This window comes from Uranotaenia lowii, chromosome 1 (genome assembly GCF_029784155.1).
Source record: "Uranotaenia lowii strain MFRU-FL chromosome 1, ASM2978415v1, whole genome shotgun sequence".
Lineage (NCBI taxonomy): Eukaryota > Metazoa > Arthropoda > Insecta > Diptera > Culicidae > Uranotaenia > Uranotaenia lowii.
Window position 1 is genome coordinate 66,901,090 of NC_073691.1, and position 26,121 is coordinate 66,927,210.

Here is a 26,121-nt window from a genome sequence, read left to right on the forward strand (position 1 = left end):
TTAAAATAAAACAATCTGTAATGAAAGAACCACGTAATTTTAAGTTGATTCGTCCGAAAGTAATTGAAAAACTATTTATATTTACGGCACAATAATTTTCAATTGCACATATTTAGGTGCTCCTGGCATCCCAGTCAGGCACCAAAAATGAAACGTCAAAAGGTGCGCGCACGGACGGTTTATGAGGAAAAGAAGAAGTTTTTTTTTGGTTTTGTTTTGTGCCGGCTGCCGAGCCGGAGCAACTCCGGTGGTTGCTGCAATAGAATAAATTACCGTGATCGATGGTCGGGAAGTTTGTTTGTTATCTTGTTGTATTCATTCTTGCGACCAGCTGTAGAATAGTGCTGTGCATGAAAAAACAGTTTGAACATCATCTTTGCAAACTGATCGCAACTTGCTAAAGTAGCTGAAGAACAGACCCAAAATTGACCCAAACTTTTCATGACGAAACCTTGCAAGGCCAAAGAATCAAAGCAGTAATCTTTCCGGACAGCGGAATATTATCAACGATCCAGAAATGTTAAAGTATCTAGAGGTAAGTGATTTATCCCGGCAGAAATCAAGCCAGGACTATTTTTCAACAGAATTTATTTATTGTAGATAACCGGAAAATGTTTCAAATATGGCTTGTTTCAAATGAAAGGAATAATGTGGAAAATCGGAGACGGAATTTGGAAGAAAAGGTACACAAAAGATCATGAAACAGTCCACCAAGCTACGTCATTTTGCTTCCAATGGAAGAAGGAAACAGTTTTTGGTACTCGCATAGAAAAATAAACCATGAGCCTCAATTGGAACGCATCGGGAAAGGTAAATTCAATCATTTGCATTGCATTGTATAGTTTTTCTTTAAGATGAGTAACCTAATTTAGAATGATAATTTCAGAACACAGTGAACATGATTCTGACACCGGTACAGATCAACTCGTCTGCAAACGAAATGGCCGGGAAAAGGAAACACATCAGTGAATCGCGCAGCAAGCAACTCTTGCCATTGATCTCCCGATTGTTGTGTCATGCTTCAAAATTTATGAAAACCTTCAGGCCTAAGTTGTACCGGCAAGGTAGTAATTATTAATCATCACTTTAAGCCTATTTGCAACTAACACTTCTAATCCGAGGAACTCGAACAGCTCAAGAAGAAAATCGTTCAGTACTTACGATAATTTTTTTTTCGGAACTGGAGATAATGTCCCACTTGGTGGTAGTTTTTGCAGACACTCAACTTTCGGTTGCTTCAGTCATCGTTGAGCTGAACATGATTTCTTCATATGGTCTTTGAACATTTGATTCATAAATACCTATTCTAATTAGTTCTGCTCTTAAGTTGCGCATTATGTTTCCCAAAAGTCGGCAAAAATTCTTACAACATATACTTAGGTGTCGAGCTAAGGTTATGCGCTAGTTTTGCAGCTTGTCGATAATATGATCGCCCTGTTAGTTTGTAAGATTATTGATGTTAATTAAGGCTAGGAAAACGACATGATTGCTCAGGAGAGGGATGTTTGATGCTTTGATCATTTAAATTCAGTAAGTATAGTATTATATTTACTTTGGAAAAACTTTAGAAAAGACATACATATTTTAGAATGGTTGTCGGTTTGAAATAAGTTAGCAAAAATGAGAACGGAAATAACCGAAATTACAAAAGACATCGGTTAATATTCGTATTTTGGCTTGTCTTTTAAAAACTTACTAATTTATTGCTTGGATCTTTTCGAATCAAAATGTCGCCATAAAGTTCCATTTTCTTAAAGAATGTTTGTTGTAACATTACAGTAAATAATTTTTGCTGTGAATGGTAATAACTTTTTTTACCTTTATTATAGGTAGGTTCATCTATAATAATAAATAAATTATGTATAAATAAATAAATTATGTATGTGCGAATAAAATTTTGTTTTATTCAACAATGAAATTCCACTGTATTGTAGTACATCAAAACAATTAAATTACGTGCATATTGTTTTACAGGTAGCTTGGAAATCCAGGTCACTTGCAATTACAGGTCGCTTGCGATTACAGGCCATTTCAATTTATAGGTCTGTAATTTTTTATGGTCACTGAAAAATAAATGTCCTCGACCTGTAAAATAACGGTAGATGTCCTGCTCCTTTTTGTTACAGGACATTTACTGTAATTTTACAGAAAATAATTTTTGCTGTGTAGATCAGCTACGGAATGCTAATAAAAATTTACTTAGCGTACAAGATGCTGTAGTTAGAAGCTATACGTTGCACTAAAGAATATATTTTTTTGAAATGTTTAAAGATCATGACCACAAAAAATGCAAAAAAGTGGAGTAAAAACCGTACTTTTCAATCAATAAGCGTCAAATTTGTTTTGGTCACACCATATAAAATTTGAAAAGAAGATTGGAAAGTTAACATTATTTGCACATTTTTGGAACATTGGATTTTCAAATTACGTAACACAGAATTTTTGACGATTTTTTAAAGGTAGCAGTCGATTATTTATTCATGTTACCTACCAGCTATTGTTTCGAAAAATTTCTCTTAGTCAAAAAATTGTTTCATTTTTTTATAAGTTCTTTTAACAGGGAGCACATGGCCAGTTCAAAATAGATTAATCAAATTCAACGTCGAAAGCAAAGACAGGAAAACACTACTCCCAAATTTTCCGTTAATCATCGGGGGTGACACATGTTGAATGAAGGTGTACCAACTAGCAACATGTCGAACATGTCAGTTTCTACGAGTTCAAAAGTCGCGTAGTATTAATTTCGCCGAACCATTCCGATGCAGCTATCAGAAAGATATGGAAACGGGGAAAAGGGGGTGGCGCTCGGATGCATTTATTCAAATTACCCACCAGCAGCTGCGAATCGAATTTTTCCGAACGGTTAGCCCAGACCAATTGTCGAATTGAAATCGTTGGAAAGAGGAAGCAGGAACGAAAAGAAACGAAAAATTAATCTCTGTATTTGCAGCTCGCCGAGGTGGCTTAACAAGTGTCGATATTCAAGTTCACTACTTTTGACGAATTATGGAATTGTATCGGACATTTGCCTTTCTCTTTATAAGATTTTCTTAAAGTAGTTTTAAGATAGATAATCTAAAATCTACTAACAGGTGTTTGAGTCATAATAATTTGTTCCTGAACTTTAAACCGACCTTCACTAACCTTCAAGCTAGTTCTTGTTGCGCTGTCAATGACATCCGGTGCACCGAAAAATTGCAAATAAAATTTGAATATTATTTATTTGCAGGGGAAGTCGCGCGATAAATGATTTATCGAATTTATTTTGCATGTAAAATTAATTAATTATTGTCACTTTTAGCGCTAAGAGGGAGAATTGGAGTCATTTTTGAGGTAGACTATTTGTATCAATTTAACGCCTTTTATTATTTAAATTCTATTGTCCTTTCGCAAAAAATACTTCAAATTTTATCGACTGATCGCTTATTAAGTGATTGTTTGTATGTTTGCAATACAAAACATTAGGCTGAAAGTCTCTATAATAAAGAAAAAAAATACAAAACATATCGATCGAAAACCATAACTCTATTTTGACAGAAGCTCGTCATATAGAAAAAAATGTCTCAATATTTCATGCAGCTTTTCTGAGATCGTTTCGTGCAAGAAAAATTTAGTGAACATTTGTTTCCCATCGATATCGATAAAATTTCCGAAGGCACTGCACTTGTGCTTTGTCAATCAAACGGGGGCCCTATTTACAATGGCCGAAAGTCTCGACGCTCGATTGTGTAACAGCTGGAGAATCTCAAATTTGTCACGCTCCTACACTTGAGAGGACAGACTCAGTATCTGTCGAGGGCCGAGGGTTGGGAAAAGATAACAAAACAGTTCATCAGTCCGCCATCACCGCAGCATATCGAGATCAACATCAAGGACCCCCTCCTAATCCTCGCAGAAGAAGCAGCAGCCGCAGCAGTGTTTTCGATTCGGACTAAGAAGAAGAAACCTGCACTGGGCTGGGACAAATCAGATGACACAATAACAGTCGGGGAGGAGACAAAACGTTTTCTTTTACAGCACACCGCAGGCGATTTTCCGATAACGGCAGATGAATGAGAAGATTGTTTCTGCTCAGGGCAGATTCTTGAAGGTTGGAAGGACGGCACGTTGTTTCCATTGTTTGTTAGTGACCTGAATGGCTACAAGCTACAGCTACAATGGGAGGTGAAAAATGGAGATACATTTTGCATCATGTAGGGAACAGTTTTTTTTGTGTATGCAAATACAGATTATGTGATTTTGAAATTTTGCTTACTTGATGTTTTATTTCAACATCAGTCGCTGATTTTTATGTTCAATGACTCGAAGATAAATTCTAAAACGTTATTTTTAACCTTGTAATTAATCATTACAGAAGTATCACTTTTGACGCTTCTGATTCAAAATGTGGTTGATGAATCTTGGATTTTGTCTAACTAAAGTAAAGGGTGATAAGGTCAAAATTTCTTCAAGGGTAAACGCGTGTAAATCGGTGATATCGTTTATTTAAAAAATCAAATTAAATTTCTTTTTCAAGTTTAATTAGTATAAAATTCAGGAAAAATATTCAGTTAGGCTTCCGCTTTTCTAAATCCGAATTGCCGGGCCTTACGCTTAACCCCTGCCATCAGATTTTGTACAGCCACCTTGTCCACCTTCTTCGCCGCAGAACGCCAGTTTGCCTTGAACTGCTGCTCGTCCTATTAGCAGTTTTTTGGTCTTCTTTAGTTCCGCTTGACAATAGCCCAGTATTTGTCAATTGGGTGGAGCTCCGGCGTGTTGGGAGGGTTCTTGTCCTTGGGAACCACCTGCACGTTGTTGGTGGCGTACCACTCCATGGCCTGTTTACCATAATGGCAAGATGCCAAATCCGGCCAAAACAGTACGGAACAACCGTGTTTCTTCAGGAAAGGCAGCAGACGTTTATTCAAACACTCTTTCACGTAAATTTCTTGGTTGACAGTCCCGGAAGCTATGAAAATGCTGCTTTTCAAGCCACAGGTAGAGATGGCTGGCCAAACCAGATATTCCTTCGCGAACTTTGACAGTTTCATGTGCTTGAAAATATGTCAACAGTTTTTCTTAAACTTCTTCGGTTTTTGAATAATAAAGTAAAAAAAAATATTATGGACATTAAAATTTGGTACATTTTTACGACTGAAAAACACGTGTTTTTTCGATTTCTTACATTTTTATTTTCCGACTTAGATTCGGTTAGATTTTTTTGTAAATAAAAAACTACCATGTTCCAAAGCTACATAACTCTGTTTTTAGCGCATCATTTTTATTTACATAGTATTCCATCTCATGACATAACTTGACGAACATAATTCCTAAAATTCACTCGGTCCATGGCAATCGATCTCCAATTTCCAGGACACCCCACGTTCGCCAGATCACGCTCCACTTGGTCTAACCACCTCGCTCGTTGCGCCCCCGCTCGTCTTGTTCCTACCGGATTCGTAGCGAACACCTGTTTTGCAGGACAGTCGTCCGGCATTCTCGCAACATGTCCCGCCCAGCGTATCCGGCCAGCTTTCACCACCTTCTGGATACTGCCCAACAAACATTTTTTGCTGAACAACCGCTGAAACATTGTTTAGTTCTAATTTTAAATCAGCTATCTTGCTGAAAGAAGGCAACCCAAATTCAGAGAGAAGCTGCTGTTCAGCCCTTAAACATCGAGATCTGGAGAAATTAATCAGCGAAGATGACATGAAACCACATGAAACGTCAATTGACGGAGCAACAAAAAAAAACAAAAAAAATGTTGTTTGTCCGATGTTTGCCAGCTAATTTTCCCCTCCCTTGTTATTTTTTCTTCATTTGAACTTGTCTCGAACTTTGAACCTACCACTTGTTGGTCTCATGCCGCAGAAGGCAGAACCAACCATGCATTCTGCGAAGGAACAGAAAAGTGTCGCTCTTAAGCGACCAAAATATTTCTCAACCAAGGTCAATTTCATATGAAGAAATTGAAATTGCTACGAGAATAAAATGTTAATTTCCCGGCAAGGCCATTTTATCATGCAAAATGAGAAATTTCGAATCATTAGACGATTCAAAAGATAATTATTTTGATCCGTCATTAATAACAAAAAGTTTGGTATTGCTGAAAGACGCTTTCGAAACTACCCTTGCACAGCTGACGGCTGTCAAATTTGAAGGTGTCAAAAATGGTTGGACAAAGGCTGAACGAGTTATTCTTCAGCCAATTTTCCTCTACTTTCTATTGTTTATTTATTGTACATCAACAGATCACATATTGATCCTAATGATAAAATTAAAAATTAAAATTAAAGACACTACAAATACAATGGTCTACACAAAACTTAGAGCTTTAAGGATTTTTCTTCGGAATGCATCCCTCGAAACGTCAAAATCGAAATGTTCGGAGTAGCGGTTGAATGTCTTGATTACACCTATAAGTGCTGTGTTAGCCCCATAATTATTCAAACGAAGAGGGACGTAGAGCTGGAAATCACGATTTCTCAAACCACGTGGTCGTATGTTGAGTTGAAGACCTTCCAACAGTGCGGGACAATCAGTTCTGGATGTAAGCAAATCAGCCACGACAGAGGCTCGTGCGGCGGTTCTGCGGGCTTGCAGCGTGTCAATGTCGATTAAACGACAGCGGCTCTCGTAGCTGGGAAGTCGGAACGGGTCTTGCCAGCTCAGGTGACGAAGGGCGAATCTCATAAAGCGCCGTTAGATAGCCTCAATACGCTCAGAGCCGTTTTGGTAATAAGGGCACCAGATAGCAGAGGCGTATTCGAGGATCGAACGAACCAAACTGCAATAAAGACTCTTCAAGCAGTAAATATCTTTGAAGTCTTTCGCCATGCGAAACAATAGACCTAGGCTTCTAGAAGCTTTATCGACGATGTAATTGGTGTGAATCTTGAAATCCATCCGTCTGTCAAGAATGACACCAAGATCTTTCACGTGCTCAACTCGAGCAATAGCCTCGCCGCCGAGAAAATACGCTGCATTTGATGGAAGCCGCTTACGGGAAAAAGAAATTGCTGCGCATTTACTACGATTCAAAGGCAGACAATTGACATCGCACCAGGAGGCGAAGAGGTTGAACTGGTCCTGCAGGAACTTGGCATCGTCAGGGCCGGAGATGGGATGAAACAACTTCAGGTCGTCTGCGTAAGCTAATTTTGGTCCATCGAGGAGTAACAGCACGTCGTTGAAATAAACCAAGAACAGTATTGGTCCTAAATGGCTCCCTTGAGGCACTCCAGAGGTGGCGAAAAACTGGTTGGAGAAGGATTCTCCCGTTCGGACAGTAAGTTTCCGACCTACCAGGTAGCTGCGAAACCATTTCAGTAGAGACCCACAAAAACCAATGCGATCGAGTTTGGCGATAGCAATTTCATGGTTCACTTTGTCGAAAGCGGCTGACAGGTCGGTGTAGATGACGTCTGTTTGGAATCCTGAAGCAAAACTGTCTTGCACCTTAGACGTAAACGCCAGCAAGTTTGTGGTCGTAGAGCGCTTAGGCATAAAGCCATGTTGATCATTAGAAAAATATGGTTTGCAGTACGAGAAGATAGGGTCTAAAACAACCAGCTCAAATAACTTGGCAATAGCGCATAAGGCAGAAATACCGCGGTAGTTGTTGACATTCCTCCTGTCGCCTTTCTTGTAGACCGGAAACATGTAGGCTTCTTTCCATATAGAGGGGAACGTAGACGTGTTGAGCGATGCTTGGAAGATTCGTTGGAAGATTGGCTGAAATAAAACTTCCTTATACACTGAGGTTTTTTTTACGCGTTTTTTTTTACACGGTTTTTTTACGTGGGTTTTTTTACGCGGATTTTCGAATTAACGCGATTTTTTTTGCGCGGATTTTCGAATTAACGCGGTTTTTTTTTACGCGGATTTTTGAATTAACGCGGTTTTTCAGAGAAAATATTCTAAACCTTTTTCAAAGGAAAACACTTAGAATCTTTTTGCAGTTGGGAAAATCTTAGCTCTGAGACTAAGAACGTGATACTTGAGATCTGTGACCTGAGACCTGAGACTTGAGACCTGAGACATGAGACCTGAGATTTGAGACCTGAAATATGAGACTCGAGATCTGAGACACGAGACATGAGACATGAGACCTGAGACTTGAGACCTGAGACATGAGACATGAGACATGAGACATGAGACATGAGACATGAGACATGAGACATGAGACATGAGACATGAGACATGAGACATGAGACCTGAAACCTGAGACATGGGACATCAGACTTGAGACATGATACCTAAAACATGAGTCCTGAGACATGAGACATGAGACCTAAGACCTGAGACATGGAACATGAGACCTGAGACATGAGGCGATCTGAATTCCACACTGTCAAATAAGCCTCACTATATTCTACTATTCTATTAATCTAATTGATTTTGTTTTTTATCTTAAAAATAAACTATCATTGTACGCAAATTTTCAAATAATTATGGTTCTCACGCGTTTTTTAGTAACGTGCTATTTTTTGCGCAAATTTGTTAATTAAAATGGATTTTTTACGTGGATTTTCGAATTTCGGGGTTTTTTTACGTGGATTTTCGAATTAACGAGGTTTTTTTTACGCGGATTTTCGAATTAACGCGGATTTTTTTACGCGGATTTTCGAATTAACGCGGTTTTTTTTACGCGGATTTTCGAATTAACGCGGTTTTTTTTACGCGGTTTTTTTTTACGTGGGACGAAATACCGCGTAAAAAAAAACCTCAGTGTACGCTGAAACAGCGCTGAAATATTTCTTTCTTCAGCCAGAAAACTGAAACAGCAATCAGCACCTCAAAACAGCATCCGATCAGTGAATTGGCGTTTTTAATCAGCAAAAATGTTTGTTGGGTGGGTTCGCCGTAGAGTCGCGCGAGCTCGTGGTTCATCCTTCGCCTCCACACTCCGTTCTCTTGTACGCCGCCAAAGATGGTTTTTAACACTTGTCGCTCGAATACTCCAAGTGTGCTCAGGTCCTCATCGAGCAATATACACGTCTCGTGCTCGTAGCGGACAATCGGTCTAATGAGCGTTGTGTACAGGTTACACTTTGTGCGAGGGCTAAGTCTTCTCGACTGCTGTTGCTTGTGCAGTCCATAGTAGTCCATTTCGCTGATCATTCGCCGCCGGATTGCACGGCTGGTGTCATTGTCTGCGGTCACCAGTGAGCCGAGATAAGTCTTCGACTATCTCCAGCACGTCGCCGTCGATTATGACCTTTTTATTACTGGACAAACGGGTTCGGTCGGTCTCGGATCCGCAACCCATCATGTACTTCGTCTTGGACGTATTAATCATCAACCCAATCCTTCCTGCTTCGCGTTTCAGTTTGCGGTAGGTCTCCTCCACCGCCCCAGATGATCTACTGACTATATCAATGTCATCGGCAGCAGATAAGTTGACTGGATCTGTTGAAAATCATGCCCCGCATTTGAACATCATGCAGGATGCCTTGTCGAAGCCCCCTGCGCGATTTGAATGAACTCGACAATTCACCTGAAATCCGCACACAGCACTGCGCTCTATCCATCGTCTTCTTGATCAGGCTGGTCAGCTTCTCGAAAAAGCCGTTCTCGTCCATGATTTGCCATAGTTCGTCGATCGTTTCTTATGCGGCCTTGAAGTCGATGAATAGATGGTGCGTAAAGACTTGCTGTGTACGGCATTTTTGGAGGATTTGCCGTAATGTGATGATCTGATCCGTCGTTGATCATCCCTTCATGAAGCCGGCCTAGTGACTTCCCACGAATCTGTTTGCTTGTGGCGTCAGGCGGCGAAGTAGGATTAGGAACAGCACTTTGTAGGCGGCATTGAGGTCAGTTATCGCTCGGTAGTTCTCACAGTCCAATTTGTCGCTCTTCTTGTAGATGGGGCATATTACCCCCTCCGTCCACTTCTCCGGAGCTGTTCTGTGTCCCAAATCCGGACCATCAACCAGTGTAGGAAATCGGCCAACTTGTCCGGGCCCATTTTGATAAGTTCAGCTGCGATGCCATCCTTCAATATTAATCAAAGATATGAAGTCCAGAACCATCTTTGGCGGCGTACAGGAGAACGGAGTGTGGAGGCGAAGGATGAACCACGAGCTCGCGCGCCTCTACGGCGAACCCAGTATCCAAAAGGTGGTGAAGGCTGGCCGGATACGCTGGGCGGGACATGTTGCGAGAATGCCGGACGACTGTCCTGCAAAACAGGTGTTCGCTACGAATCCGGTAGGAACAAGACGAGCGGGGGCGCAACGAGCGAGGTGGTTAGACCAAGTGGAGCGTGATCTGGCGAACGTGGGGTGCCCGAGAAATTGGAGAACGGTTGCTATGAACCGAGTGAATTTTAGGAATTATGTTCGTCAAGTTATGTCGTGAGACGGAATACTATGTAAATAAAATAATGAAGTCCAAAAAAGTACCAAGAATCGATTGCATTCCTGCTGAGATGCTCAAATAAGCAGACTCTGCCGATTGAATGCAGGGTATTCTTGTGAAAATCCTTAGGATAGGAAACCTGAGAGAATGTGATAACTGGCATGGCATAACGTTGATCTCTAAAACCCTCAGAGTACTCTGCAAAGTTATCCTAAACAGGATGCATGAGAAAGTTAACGCTTCTCTCCGACGGCAACCAACTAGAATTTCAGTGAATTCCATGACTCTCTTTTGCTGGTGTTCGTTGATTTCGAAAAATCATTCGACCGACTGAACTATGAAAACATCTGGGCTACTCTTAGATGACGAGGAGTCCCAGAAAAACAAAGCCATCTCATCGAAGCACAGTATGAGTTATTTTCGTGAAAGATCTTGTGCGACGGTATGCCTTGTCCAATCCAATCCCGATTAATGCTGGAGTAAAGCAGAGATGTATCTTATAACCACTACTTTTTTCATCGAAATGGATGAGATCTCAACGGGATCGATGGACTGTGCAACGAACCGGGGATTGCTGTGGAGTCCTTCGACAATGACGACGATTTTGACCTAGCTGACGATTTTGTAGTCAAAATCAATAAGACATGCAAAGCTAACTCGACGAACTCGCCGAATTCTTCAAGGCAGCAGGACTCAAGGTATATGATGGAAAGGTCAATTCGATAGAGGTCAACTCAGGATCCCCTTCTAGTTTCATTATAGGCACTAGGCCGAATACTCGTTAGGCCAAATAGTCATGAGGCCTACCGGACGGCATGCTGAATGGATACGATAGGGCTTCTAGACCTTATAAGTAGGTTTTCACGCCGAATAGGACACTTGGCTGAACACGTTCGCAGGCCGAAGGTTATCCAGCCGAAGACTATCTTCCATTCGACCTAATGACCACTGGCCCTTACATAATTTTGGTTTTTATATAAAATTGTCCGGATTTGTACGGCTCGGATACGTGCTGAAAAAATTCTGGAAACCTTACTTATACCCATTTTACCTGATAATCGTCCATTCGGTCAAATGACCATTAGACCTAACGACCAGTCGACCTAACATCCATTCGGCCGAATACTCTTCGGTTGAGTAACCCTTGGACAAACGACCCATTTGACCTTCTGCAAAATGTTCTTCTGCGTAATGATTCTCGGCTGAATAACCCAGCCTCTTTTTATGACAAAAAACAATTATAATGAAAACTATTGTGCTGTAAAGCTACTACTGTACGGTTGCCCAATATTAGAAGTACATAATAGAAATTGTGTCGAAACTTTTAAATTATTGATTGCAGATCCAAATAAAACTAAGTATAGGTTGTGTAAGGCTTCACATATGATTGCTTTCATCAATATTACTGAAATAAGAAGGACAGTCAATATAGGATTTTTAAATATCCTTACGCCTACGCCGAAACATCTGAGGGATTCAGTGAAAACTATTCGAAAATTAGAAAAACGACTTTAAATTGCATCTCTAGAATATGTTCACCAGACCACAAATATTCAAAGTGAAAAAAAAGTTGCAAATAGCAACTATGTTAGTTCTTTGGTGTAACCCGAATAAAGATTTCAATAAGTTTCTAATCCGAGCTTATCAACCTGACTCTGAAACCAAATATATTTTTTTGTTTATTTTTGTTTTAATTAAGTATGAGGACTCAAAATTATTTTCTGTAATTCATACTCTATTGTCTGTCATTCTTAATTTAGAGTCATTCGATCCAACCGCAGAAAATCAAACACAACGTTGCTCGAGTCTGATCAGCATCAATAAAAAAAAAGTTACTAGTTTATCAGTTTTACCACAACAATCAAATAATTTTAAAAAGCAAATTAAGAAACTTCAAGAAAAGAAATTGGCTCAAAATATATAGGTTTGAGAACATGGGGAAGACAGTTTTCTATCAAATTGAAATCAAATACTTGCTCGTAGCATCATCCGGGCAAGAAAATAAATGGAAATCCGACAAGCTTACAGCCACTGAAATTTATGTGCCAACACTGTGAAATAATTAAATTGGTTAACCAAGAAGAAATAAACATGATTCAAATTTCCTCTTTCTCAACCGAAATTATTATGCTCGAAACTAAGTATTTGTTCTCCGATCCCTCGAATGCCGGAACTTCTGCACCGGGTTAGGAAAGGCAAGGAAATTTAAACTAATTTTTGGTCAGCGCGTTTTCTAACCTCGAGGTCTACCAATGCAAAGAGCGAACGTTTGGCCAGGAATCTCGTATGGAAATAATTCGTCAGCGGTCTTACCGCACGCCTCCACTCCCTTCAAGTTTTTCGGATGCAGTAGCAGGTTGTGTCAAAAACTTATCGAAATTTTTTCTGTAATAAATATTGCAAAATATTATTTTTCTATCTAAATTATAATGAGATTACAGAAAACTGGAACACTGGAATCTAAAAAAGTTAATCAGCAAGCGTAGGAAAATCATCCACGACACATTCTAACGTCTAAAAACTTTCCTATTTCTGCAATCAAACGAACACACTCCAAGTACCTACCTATCGAGAGACCGAAAAACGAGAGATACAGAAATTGGAGAAGGAAAAAGCTAATTTCGTGTTGCCTCACCAGGCTAACGAATGTTTGTCCGCACTGATATAACCGTTGATTATCTTTACCATCCTCCCTTTCCAGCTTTCTGGAGCCACCAATTTCTACCACCACCTACGGAAGCTTTGCCTTGCGATGAACCGGAAATCGCATCTCGCAGCTGATGAATTAAAGTGATTCCCATCTTAGAATATTGCATCAAATTATAATCACCGGTGGTAGAGTCTATACGGATTTGCTTAGCTAAAAGATTGTCGATGACTTGTTTACCTTTGAAATTTTGGAATCAAACACAACCAAATAAACACAACAAGCTTCAAAGTTTTGGATTAAAACAAAAAGGCGGTTTCAGACAAAAACAACATATTTGTTACAACCACCCGAGCCTCATAGGCTCGCAAACTAAGACTAGAAAAACCAGATTGCCCGGTTTTACCCGGACTTTTCCGAATGTTTGACAAAAAATTTGGTAAAAATCCGGCCCAGCCCGGTTACCAGAATTTTGTTGAAAAAGACCGATTATTCCAGCTTCCTTCACTTTATTTGCAAAATCTAGCAAAATATTCAAATTGAGTTATTATAATTTAAAGTTTATTTTTTCGTTTTTGAATAATTCCGTACTTTTTAATAAATTTACCTGAATGTAGCTGGATTTAAGGTTAAAAATTTTCAAAACAAATGCCCGAATTTTGCCAGGTTTTGAATAAAATTGCCTAGATTTGCCCGGTTTAGATACGTACGAGAGAAATTGATAGATTCAATTGTAATGGTATAATTGATTAAACTGTAAATATGATAGATTTAACTCCATTTGTATGATTGATTTTAGGCATTCTACTATTATAGATACAGTAGATTCAACTATAAATTCCTTGTTGACCTCTCCATCATTTAACTAGAAAATATGATATATTCAACTGTAATTGTATAATTCTAGAGTTTGTTTTGATTACGTCGTATGAACCAATATAAACAAAATTGTGTTATTGGCTGCAAACGATTGATAAACCTGTATTCTATTTTAGGTAAAAACTTGGTTTTATTACATTCTACAAAATGATTTGAATTTAGGGATGATGACTTTCTTATTTTTGAGTGCAATTTGGTTTTTGCGACGTTTTGCCCTGCTCTAAATTGCTTGCAAAACAAAGGTCGCAAAATAACTGTTCGGCGTGTTTGGTTTTTGCGACCTAATGCATTTTCTTAGAAAATGCTTCGGTAAAAGCTATAAAACTCTAGAAGTTCGAAAGAAATCGTCAACAAAAGATGTTCTAGCTATCTCAATACAATAGATGGCTTCAATATTTCGCTAGGTAAGTTCGAAAACGTTACTTTAGACTTTGAAAAATATTATGTTCATTTCTTTTCCTCTACAGAGACAGTCAAAACACCTGAAAGTTTGAATAAGTTTCTTCATTTGTCGAACGGTCAACGGAGTAACTACAAGTAACCAGCAATGTCCAGTCTACTCAAAGCATTACTATGATATATTCCGTCGCAGCACCGATTCCAAACATCATTGAATGGGTTCCTCTACATATCACCCCTGCTTCCGATTGCGTTATACAAGCAATTTCAAAGGGAGTAACGGAGTTTCAGGTAAATACAATCTTATTTAATGATAAAATTTATGCGGTAGCAAAACGACGTTAGTGCCAAGTGGAAGATGCAAAAGGTCTTAAGAACATTTTCAGTCGAAATAACTAAACTGATGACTTTGTCGAATACACTAGTATATTTTAAATACATTTCTGCTTCGACTTTAAAAATTTCAAACAACCTTTGATGAAAAAACTAGAATTAAAAATGTCCCGAATACAAAAATATTGTAACACAACAGTTCCTGTTGTAGTTATAAAACGATTAGAAACAGCGTAAAAAAACGTTTAGAAAATGATATCTGAAACCATAAAAAACATTGCACTTATCTTGAATTCCAAAACGACGGTCTGTTGAATATGGCGTTAAGTTATGTTACTGTTTAAAACTGTTAAAACAATTGTATGGGGAGACTTTTCTAGAAACAGTTTAGATAAAATCTAAGAATCGCTTATGGAAGCGTATTTTTTGCATCGAACTGTTTTTGTTACAGTTGTTCTTAAAATTCCCTTGTAACTGAACTTTAACAGTTATAGTCGCAAAACGATTCGATTTGACGTTCTTCCAATGTATGCGTATACTGTATTCTGAATCGTAGGGGAATGTAGCACGCACACATACAAATGAATATTTTCTTTATGTCAAAAACAAACTCATTTCTAAATTTTATGAATATTAACTTTATTTACTCCACTTGTACCACTTACGGTTATATGATTTCATTATAAGCTCCTTCACCAGGAGGAGGCCTTATTTTACGGGAATACATGGGCGGTACGTTTATTTATTTATTGGTCTTCGAAATAAATATTGTTTCGCACAGACTTATTATTCTAAGAGATGCCTTAACCTATTTTTAAATAACTGCTTAGACATACCAAAATCAAAAATTCTAGCGCACTCATTAAAATAACGGTTACATGTGTCTATTGGATTGTAGTAGCCATACGTGGTTCGATGAGATGGAATCCAAAGAAGCGTTTGATTCCGCAGCGGGCGTGTAGGAGCATACAAATTTATGCAATCCAGGAGATCGTTGTTTTCAATATTGCCGCTCAGTAAGTCGAATGTGAATAAACACTGCAGAAACTTCCTTCTACGGGATAGCGTTTCAAGATGGATCAGGTTACATCGATGTTCATAGGGAGTCCTGACTTCGGGATTCCAGTTAAGTTTCCGAAGAGCAAAGCGAACAAACGCTCGCTGGACTCCTTCGAGAGATTGACTCAAAGTCAGTTGGAACGGGGCCCAAACTGGTGCTGCGTATTCAAGTATACTTCTGACTATCGAACAATAAAGTGTTTTAAGTGCATACACGTCGTTGAAATGGATTGTGTTGCGACGGAGGAAACTTAGCATGGCATAAGCCTTGGCGGTTATTGTAGTGATATGCGTATGAAATCTCATCCGTCTATCGAAGGTAACACCGAGGTCCTTAATTGTGTCAACAGTTTCAAGAGCGGTATCACCCATTGTGTAGTTATACTGATGCACGTTACGGGTTCTTGATAAACTCATTGTTTTGCACTTTTCAACGTTCACCAACATTCCATTCAAACTGCACCATCTCATAACAACGTCGAGATCATTCTGCAACATGACGCTGTCCAGCGGTGATATAATTTGTCGGAAAAGCTTTAGGTCGTCTGCATAAAATAGTTTATGCGACGTCAGCATGTCACACAAATCGTTAACGAACAGTATGAATATTGACGGCCCAAGATGACTGCCTTGGGGAACACCGGATGGTATCAAAAACTTCGAAGAGCAGAAAGAGTTGACTCTAACATAGGCCAAGCGGGACGTCAAATACGAGGCGAGCCACTTTGTTATCCACTCAGGAAGTCCAAGGTGTCTAAGTTTGTCTATTACCAGTATGTGAGGAACGCGGTCAAAAGCTTTAGAGAAATCGATGTATACAGTTTGCACTTGCTGACGTTTTTCGAGTTTTGGTATCACAAAATTTGTAAATGCCATAAGGTTTGAGGTTGTTGAGCGTTTTTTCATGAATCCATGTTGAGCGCCATCAATTAACTGAGCTATGGACGGATATATAGCATCGTACACTAGAGATTCAAGTACTTTCGCAAAACAGTTAAGGATTGAAATCGGACGGTAGTTTTCGACGGAATGTGCGCTGCCGCTTTTATGCACAGGTGTGATCGATGCTATTTTCCACGCCTGCGGGAAAATTCCAGATGACAGGGACATATTAAAAATCCTTGTTAGAGGTATCGCTATTGCGGAGGCACAGTTTTTTACGAACACCGGTGGCAAATTGTCAGGTCAGGTCCGTTAGCGTAGCTGCTGGTCGCTGCTTGTCACTGCTGGACATTGGTCCTCCCAGCGTGTCGCCATTGCTCCTCCAGCTCCCGTCGCTGAAATTTAAGAAAAAAACCTATTTCATATATTGAATCGACACAAAATGCTAATTAAACTTACCAGTTGCGAACATCGCAGGTGTCCTTCTTCCGGTGGGTCTTAAAAATCTCAATTCGACGAACGGAGAGGACTTTTGTTGCTGGTTTGTTTCCGTTGGTATGGAAGAACTTATGAGATGGGGAATGCGAAAAATAAAGAGTTGTTGTTTTTTTTTGTGTTCTTCTCTTCCGTTGTCGGCAGTGGTGCCGACTAGACCGATTTTTCGAAATTGTACCGGTATGAAACTAAGATGTGAAAACAAAAAATATATTTAACTTTGATGTTTCTATGTCGTCTTTTTGCATACATGCTAGTCTACACGCCAAATTTGTAATTGCTGGTTGTTTCTTAACATGAATTTTTTAAATGACAAATAAACCAAAATTGTAATTATGTATGTTATGTATGTAAATCGCTTAAACCTGACATACTCAACGGTTCGAAGCAGATGTCAATTTTCCGTTGCCGTCAATAGCCGTTCGAGTTCGCATAGGCCGCGTTCGCAAATTCGCATCGCATCGCTCTCACTATGTCATCGGCCTGAGAGCGAATTAGTGAACGCGACCAATGCAAACTAGAGCAGCGGAACAAATTGGCATCAGCTTCGCCGCATTTAGTATGTCAGGTTTTTAGGCGATTCACATACATTTCCATCAAATGTGGTTCACCGCATTCATTCCCATTCGCCGGTTTGCATCGCATCGCGTGCACTATGTCAGCCTAAATCAATATCTGATCAGGTGCAAACTTTGTTTAGTATATTGATAGTTAAAAAATAAAACAATTTTCATAAATGGGCACCAATTTTTATACAAAACCATCTGGCATCTCTGACCGTGCGTTTCGTACATTTTGACGCGAGTATATGTCATATATGACAGATTGGATGAACGGTATGTGTAACGGTTCGAGTTCAGTTTTACGATTAATTAAAATTGAAAGAAATCGTTTTATCACCTTTCCGGATAACATCACGTTTTCACATGAACGTTCATATTTCGTTCTTATTGTTGGTGAGGTACAGTTTAGAAGAACAGCTACGTTTACCGATACAATCACTATTCCTGAAGCCGTAGATGTATCGTATAGACTGTTTGAGATATGGTATTTTAGCATGCGGGGTGCTTCAAAACTTCATCATCGAATTTCTCGAAACACATCGGTGGCTCATTCGACCAAATCAAAACAAACTCTAGAATTGATTAAACTGTAAATATGATAGAATCAACTACAAATGTATGTATGATTGATTTTAGACATTGAACTATACTTATAGTAACTTCAATTATATTTTTATGATTGATTGTGTGATACTTGAATAATTACAACACATCCAAACACTACATGTACATATGATTAGCTAGTGTGCCCTCAACAGCAGGCAGCTTTTGTTTACCAATGGCTAAACAGGAGATTATTAGCTAAGGAGGTATGATGGATAGCACTTTTGGTTTTTAAATAAAATTGTGACAAAATTATCCTCCCTTCAGATTAACTCTAGCCAGATGTCAGGTGCGAGCAACTAAATTTTAAGAGAAGGAAAATATGCCACTATAGGAATCGATATTGACATCCCGGTTGCGTGGCACTGATTAAGCAGAAATGGCTCGACAATTCCAAAGTAAGAGCACCTGTATCCGTGGTTCAAACAGCCGGTTTAGACCCAAATTCCGACCCGAGCAACCGCACTGGTGATCTATTATACCAGTTTCAACCCAACTTTTTTTAGAGCTGGTATAAGGATTGATCCAAAACTGATAAGATTTGGATCCAATTTGACACAGTTCTAAACCGTTTGACAGTTAATGGAACACGAGTGCAGTTGCCAGTATTTTCATTGGATCGGATCTTATTTCTTTGGTTCAATTCTTGTATAAATTAGACCCAATAATAGATCACGAATACAGATGCCCTAATGGAGGTGCTGGCTGTTAATCCGAACGAAGCATTATCATATAATTCTAAGCATAATCTTGTTTGTGCTTTCAAATAAACATAAAATGTATAAAACCAAAATGAAAATTAAAGTGAATGAAAAAAATAATAAAAACAACTATGAAATATACGTTTCAAATAAAGGATTAATAAAAAAAACTATAAAATATTTAGTTGAACGCTTTAAATCAATAATAGAGGTATAATTGATTCAATCATATTTATAGTTAAATCAACCATTGCTGTATAGTTGAATCTACAACTTATTTGGTTGACTGCCCAACATCAATCAGTATATATAGTTGAATTAAGATATTCATGGTTGAATCAATCATAAAATTGTAGTTGAAGCTATCATACTCATAGCTGAATTCATAAAACCAATAATACAAATATAGTTGAATACTTAAAAAATATAGTTGGTCGAGAGTCAATCATCAATATGATTGAATATAGGCGAAATATTGTTGATAAAACTATACTTTCCACTCCGCGGACGCTTACTTCACTTGGCAGTAAACAACTGTACGCAGCCAAAATTTGGTTGAACACTACTCGATTTTCGAAATGACAGGTATTTTAGAGTGTATTTATAATTTTCGAAGCGGAGTCTTTAATACAACGTTTAAATAGTGGTTAAACAGCCCGATGTCCTTTCTTTTCGGCGATCATAAGTTTAAGCACCACTTTTCTGACGGCACCAAAACAGATGAGATAATGCTGCTCGCTAGATCGCACAGATGAGCTTTTTCACCGACTGTGGGTTCTGAGTATTCCGACCGAAGGAAGTAGATACCGGTAAGCAAATATCAATCTGCTGGAGAACTGCAAGCCCTGCGAAGCGAACATGCCGAGGTGCAGAAGCACTCAGACGATGGCACACCACACAAGACCAAAAACCGAGAAATCCAATAAAATAATAAAATAAAATCTCCTCTGTTCAAATGTTGATTCAAAATTTCAATATTTTGAATTTCAATCGCGCTGTTCTCGCCTTTGGCAAGTCGTCGAAAATCACTCAAAAATCCTGGTACCAGGTACATACCCATAAAACAACTTTCAGAGACAACTGACACAGTTTTGCTAGACTGACATTTAGGAATTGCAAAATTCTTCACTTGGAGCTGTAATCTTTCTATGGTTTTTATTATTCAGTTATCTTTTAAACTTGATAACTCTGAATGATAAAGAAATTTTGAAGTTCAGTTATCAGATTTATTTAACTGTTACGAGTTTTGATTAGGTATTATGAACCTAAGTTTTTTTAATTTGTAATCGAGTTGAATATAAGAGTTGATGAACTCTCGTACTGTCACATTTTGAATTTTGTAAACAACTTTTCCAAACCAGAATGATTAAATCGAACTCTCAGTTCTAAGTTCAGGATTCAGGAGCATCAGGATTCAAATTAGTTTCATCTATATTCAAAACTTCCCATTCAACTGAATGAGTACGCCAAATGAAAAAACTTGAACGGATTAAGCTCAGCTCACAATTGATAGAAAATACTCTCAAAGTAGATCAACTGAAAAGATTTGCAAACAGGTAGGTAATTGGACGGATACCAAAAACTCTTTCATAGCAGCATTAACTTATCAATCTCTTTCATCTCGTTAATGTGATTACTTTCTTCTTGTAGAAAAAAAAACACGTTGTTATCACTCTATCATCGGGCAAATATTCAGTTGGGAAAGAAGCCACCCCCTCAAAGAGGACCAAATCCCGGCATTAGGCAAGTAAGCTGTAAAGTTCAACACGTGCTTCCAGAAGGGCTTTTTGTCCCACTTCAAAAGGAAAAGATTTTTTACTCGGTGGGAAAACCGAGCTATCCGACATAAATATTTTATTCATGATGACGTCTTTTTTTGTTGGTGCTTCCCAAACACTCTCAAATTCCTGCGGAAAAGTCGCGTGGAAATGGAAAGAAAGCGTGATATGATAAATAGACAACCTGCTGCTGGGGAAGTCTATCTGCGTTTTTTTTGGCCTTGATTTTCCTTTCAATTCTCGGGCGTGAATTTATTCAAAATACCTCCGAACGTCAGATAGGTTTATCATCATTTGTAAGCTAGCGTCAATAGAAATGCGTTTGCTCCCTTTTGGTTCGAGTCCTTTTGCGAGCTGTTGGGTTGAAAATGTTAACATTCATTGCTTAAATTATCCAACTCTGTTAGGTCAAACATATTCAAAACGGTTCCCACGGGCCATTCGAATGATTTGCAATCAAATGCTTGGTTTCTAACTTTTCCCGAATAACGTTATAATAATCAAAGTTGTGCTTCAATGCGCGACCATTAGGTCTCGCGCTGTATCAGTTTTACAAAACATAGTTTTTTATCTTCCATAGAAGTGAAAAATATCGAAAAATTGTTTTTAAATAGAAGATTGAAGCTACGAAACTGCTTTTTAAACAATAATTACGCAAAAATTATTGATTTTTGGATTTTAGTGTAAATAAAACTTTGAAATTATGGAAAAACATCATATTTTTTATTGATTTGCTGTTCTAGCATCATCAGGTTTTTAATTTATTTTGTGTTAAAGAATAATTTTATAGCATTTTTTGAAAACTTTAAAAAGTCACTTTTCAGAAAAACTCAGTTTGACAGTTTATTAGAAAACCAACAGTGAGATATGGGAATGAACACGTTTTGAATCTCCATTTTAAATTAAGATTTTAAATCCATTTTAAATTAAGACATTTAAATTTTCTTAAATACAAGTAGAAAAACATTTTTGAATATTTTAGATCAGATTTTTTTAAGAAATAAATAGAACTGTTTTTTATGCAACAGTTTGCAAAAAGTGTGATTTCTAGCACGAGTCGTTAATTTACCCTATGGGCCTTGTCAAGTTGGATTATTACGACGGGTTTTTCGGGGTTCGTAAAAAATGCCAAGGTTTTTTAACATAATGACATTATTAGATGCTTGAAACATTTTTACATAATTTATTTTTAAATTCAATCGATTTTTTGACACTTTTTTGACACTTACAGTTTTTCATTTAAATGGATTGCCATTGAAAAAAATTATCGAACTCAAAATTTCAATAAGGTAAACTGACTATAGATTCTTGTGAAATTTAATTCTATCTTTTTGAAATACGAATCAAAATGTCCCATCTACATGGGTCTTGACACATGTTGAAGATAAACTATTCCACATATTTATGCAAATTATCATTTGTTTATAGCCAAGCATATGCTCCGCACCAACAGAAAAACCACATCACAGCTCAACATATTTGGGCATCCAAAAACCATCCCCAATAGAGAAAGACCACACATTAAGTTTCCGGAGGCTGATTCCAAGACAAATAAAAACTTTCTCGTTCTTGAGCCAAATCTTGTTCCTAACGACGACGAAGGAACCCTAAGAAGAAGCGAACTATTCAGTTCCCTCTCAGCTGCTTCTCTGAGGCAAAATCCTAAACATTTAAACATTACCCCCAAATGTCTTTTCTCACCAAACAACAGAGCCTAAGCAAACAGGATTTGCTTCCATCTACTTGAGAAGAGGAGCTGCATAGGGTGGATTGATGGGTGGTTTGACTTTTCGACCATTTTGCTATTAAAATCTCAAATTGGTTCGACGAAATTTATGATTATCAAAAACTGTTGAATTGCAACGCTAACGCATTGTTTCAGGGTGGTTTTCGATAGTAATTCCGCCATTAGATTAAAGCCACCCTAGTAGAAACTTTGAGAAGGATTATGGGGGCACTAACCAACTTCTTATGTTGGTCATATGTAGTTTGAATCTTGAGCCCGATGAAACCTTTTCTCGTAAACCACAACTAAGGACTAAGACGAGTGTCAGAATCTGTTAAATTCAATTTGATTTAAAAAAAAAAGGAATTCAGGAATCACTTGTCTTTCAAATAATTTTCGTCTTAAAATTTTTGTTAAAGTAGGTTTTTTTTATTAAATTTATTCAAAATACACGAAATTTGAAACGCACGAACCTTAGCAACACACACAAGGCAAATAGGATGTGATAGCTACTTTCAGGTTTATTTCACTAACCGCAAAGCTTAAGAAAATCAGGACACGAAAGGTGTTGTTATCACATGTCAGCTCGTGAACTCTTTCGCCGGGGAGCAGCGATATTATGTTTAAATTTAATTAAGAACATCAAACGAGCTTTAACTGGTTTAGCGGAGGAGCTTCCTGTCATACACGCACTGCTCCTAAATACATACTAACAGCTGGCTAATAGACATCATCAGAAGTGTTGTTAATGAAATTTGAAACGGAATGAACACGTGCTCGGTCGGAAAGTTGCGTTCCATAGTTTGCATATTTATAGGGGTATTTATTTAACGATTTCGGGATAGGTACCGTAAAACGTGGTGAATTACGACAGCTATCGGAAACTTTTCGTAATATTTCTGTCTCAGCTCTGTCAACCAGCGGAGTCATATCCACAGATTTTTGGTACTATCTATCTATATATATATATATAAAAATGAATTTCTGTCTGTCTGTCTGTCTGTCTGTCTGTCTGTCTGTCTGTCTGTCTGTCTGTCTGTCTGTCTGTCTGTCTTTCTGTCTGTTCCCTATAGACTCAGAAACTACTGAACCGATTTACTTGAAACTTGGCAGGTGGGGGTATTGAAGGCCGGCGAAGGTTCCTATTATAGTTTGGGACCCCTCCCTCTAACAGGAAGGGAAGGAGGGGCCTCCCAAACAAAAGACAATTTTTTGCATAACTCGAGAACCAATCAAGCAAATGGTATCAAATTTGGCATGGGGTGGTATTTGGGAACGGAGAATATTTCAATGAATATAAGGTACCCCTCCCTCCTCTCAATGGGGTGATAGAAAGGGTGGAGGGGGGCTACCTTACAATAGAACTAAAACAGCAAATGGAACCAAATTTGGCATGTAACGATATTTGGGTACGAGAAATGCTTCTATGAATATTTGGTATCCCTTACTCTTTCGAAGAGGTGGATGAAAAGGGGGAGGCGAGGTCTCCCTTACAACTTTCAGTATAACTGGAGAGCTGATCAAGCAAATTGAGCCATATTTGACATGTGAGTGTATTTGGATACGAGAAATGTTTCTATTATAAATTGAAGCCGTACCTTTTAAGCGGTAAGATATAAAGGAAGAAGGGGGGGTTTCCCTTTTTTTCCATAACTCGAGAATTAATCGAGCAAATGAAACCAAATTTGGCATCAAAAAGTATTTGAGTACGAAAAATACTTTTATGAATATTAAGTTATCACCCCTCTATTGAAAGAAGAGAACGGAAAGGGGGATGGTACTCCCTTTCAAGTTTATACAAAACTCAAAAATTTACTACGTAAATAAAACCAAATTTGGCATGGCATGGAATATAGGAAGGGAAGAGGGAAGCTTACATTTAACTTTTATTTTACAAAATCCGAGAAATGGACAATACTTAACATGGAAAATAATTTTGGTATGACTTTATGATTATTTGACACATCATCCTCCTTTCAGTGAGAAGGTACATGGGAGGAGGGAGGTGAGTCCAATACAATTTTGTTAGCATATGTTCTCAATTTATGCTTACGAAGCCAACCAATGGAAACAAATATGGCATGGAAAGGTACTTGGTTACGAGATATGTTTCTACGATTGTTATAGACTCTTATGCTTTACAGTGTAGAGAGGGAAAGAAAGAAAGGGGCGCCATACAATTTTTGTTGTAAAGCTTAAATACTTATCAACCAATGGAACTATATTTGATATAAGAGGATTTTTGGGAACGAAAAAAATATTTATTAAAGATTACAATTCAGCAGGGGGTGAAGGGAAGGACAGGGGGGGCTTTAATCAGTTTTTTAGCATAAATCCAGAACATATCAAACAAAAACAACCATACTTTATAAGTTAGATTATTTACGAACGATTAATTTGGGACCCTTCTTTTTTAGGGCGAAACTTAAGGAAACAGATGAAAATTATCAGATCTTTCAAACAAATTTATAAATCAAGATTCAGAATATAAGTTATGGTTTGTGTTGCAATTTAAAACTCCAGCTGAAGCTCTCATTTTATAGTGGTTGCTTATTAATTTCGTCATAATTTGATTTAAAATAATACCAAAAACAATAAAAATTTGAATGATTTCTGAAAATATCATTTGATTCTGAAAGGTGTAGCAAAGCACACCGGGTCAGCTAGTACCTTCATAAATGTTTGCCCAGCCAACAATTTGGTAGGTATATCAAAAGATATACGTCCTACGTCTATGTCGACATTAATCATCGTATATGACGTTAGAAAAAAGCATATACCTACCAAAAGTGGAGGCAATATACGTACATCTTTTCGTTATTTTCTGGCTTACGACATCGACAACATCATTTGTGATGTCATTCACGATCTTAGAAATACTTTGGTACTTTTATGTCGCATTGGCGTCATTTTATACGTTACATTAAAGGATTCGATTCATGCGCATTTACGATGATGGGACGATTGACAGTTTCAACCACACTTTATGCGAAGTGTATTTTATCCTTTTACGACTTGAAGCGATATGATGATAAATTGGCGATTTAAGTCATCCTTAATGCGAGGTGTGTTGAACTCTTGTATGACTTGAAGCAATCTATCGATGGATTGGCGTTTTAAGTCACCCTTTATGCGAGATATTTTGTACTCTTGTATGACTCGAAGAAATCTGACGATGCAGTTTCGGAAAGAGCGGTTCGATAAGTGGCGGTTGCGTCTTGAGAGAGTAAGCTTTTACGAAAATTCTAGAGTACTTCCATCTCTATTTGAGTATCGAGATTAGGTTAGCTACAATAAAAGTTCAGTCACATTTTTAGACTTAGATGAACAAGACGTGTTATGTATGTGTCATCCGAAAATCCTCTTCTTGGCTAACCATCCAAATGTGCTAAGCGTTATAGAACAAATTCCGGTTGTGACATATTGGCGACGAGCATAAAGTGGCAGTTTATAAAGTGCGAATAAATATAAATGCTTAATGTTCGATTGCGAAGAAAAAAAAAACCTAGTTGCTCTGTTGTAAAAATGGCAATGGCAACCGAAAGAAGAATAAAAGGCAAATTCCCAGTTTACGTTGCTGGACTTAACGTGAACTCATATCTTCAAACAGTGGATATCTACTTTCATTTGAACAAAACTCCACAAGGAGAAAAAGCATTTGAATTTATAACCAGCGTTGGTCAAGAAACTGCCAATCGCATTATTG

General features: G+C 38.1%; 1 long non-coding RNA gene across 1 annotated transcript; it reads left to right on the forward strand.

Moving 5' to 3' along the window:
* Positions 1-251: 251 nt before the first annotated feature.
* LOC129755743 (uncharacterized) lies at positions 252-1,201 on the forward strand. The gene is made up of 3 exons (XR_008739319.1): positions 252-535; positions 601-810; positions 887-1,201. It is a non-coding gene; the product is annotated as an uncharacterized LOC129755743 (long non-coding RNA).
* Positions 1,202-26,121: the final 24,920 nt, after the last annotated feature.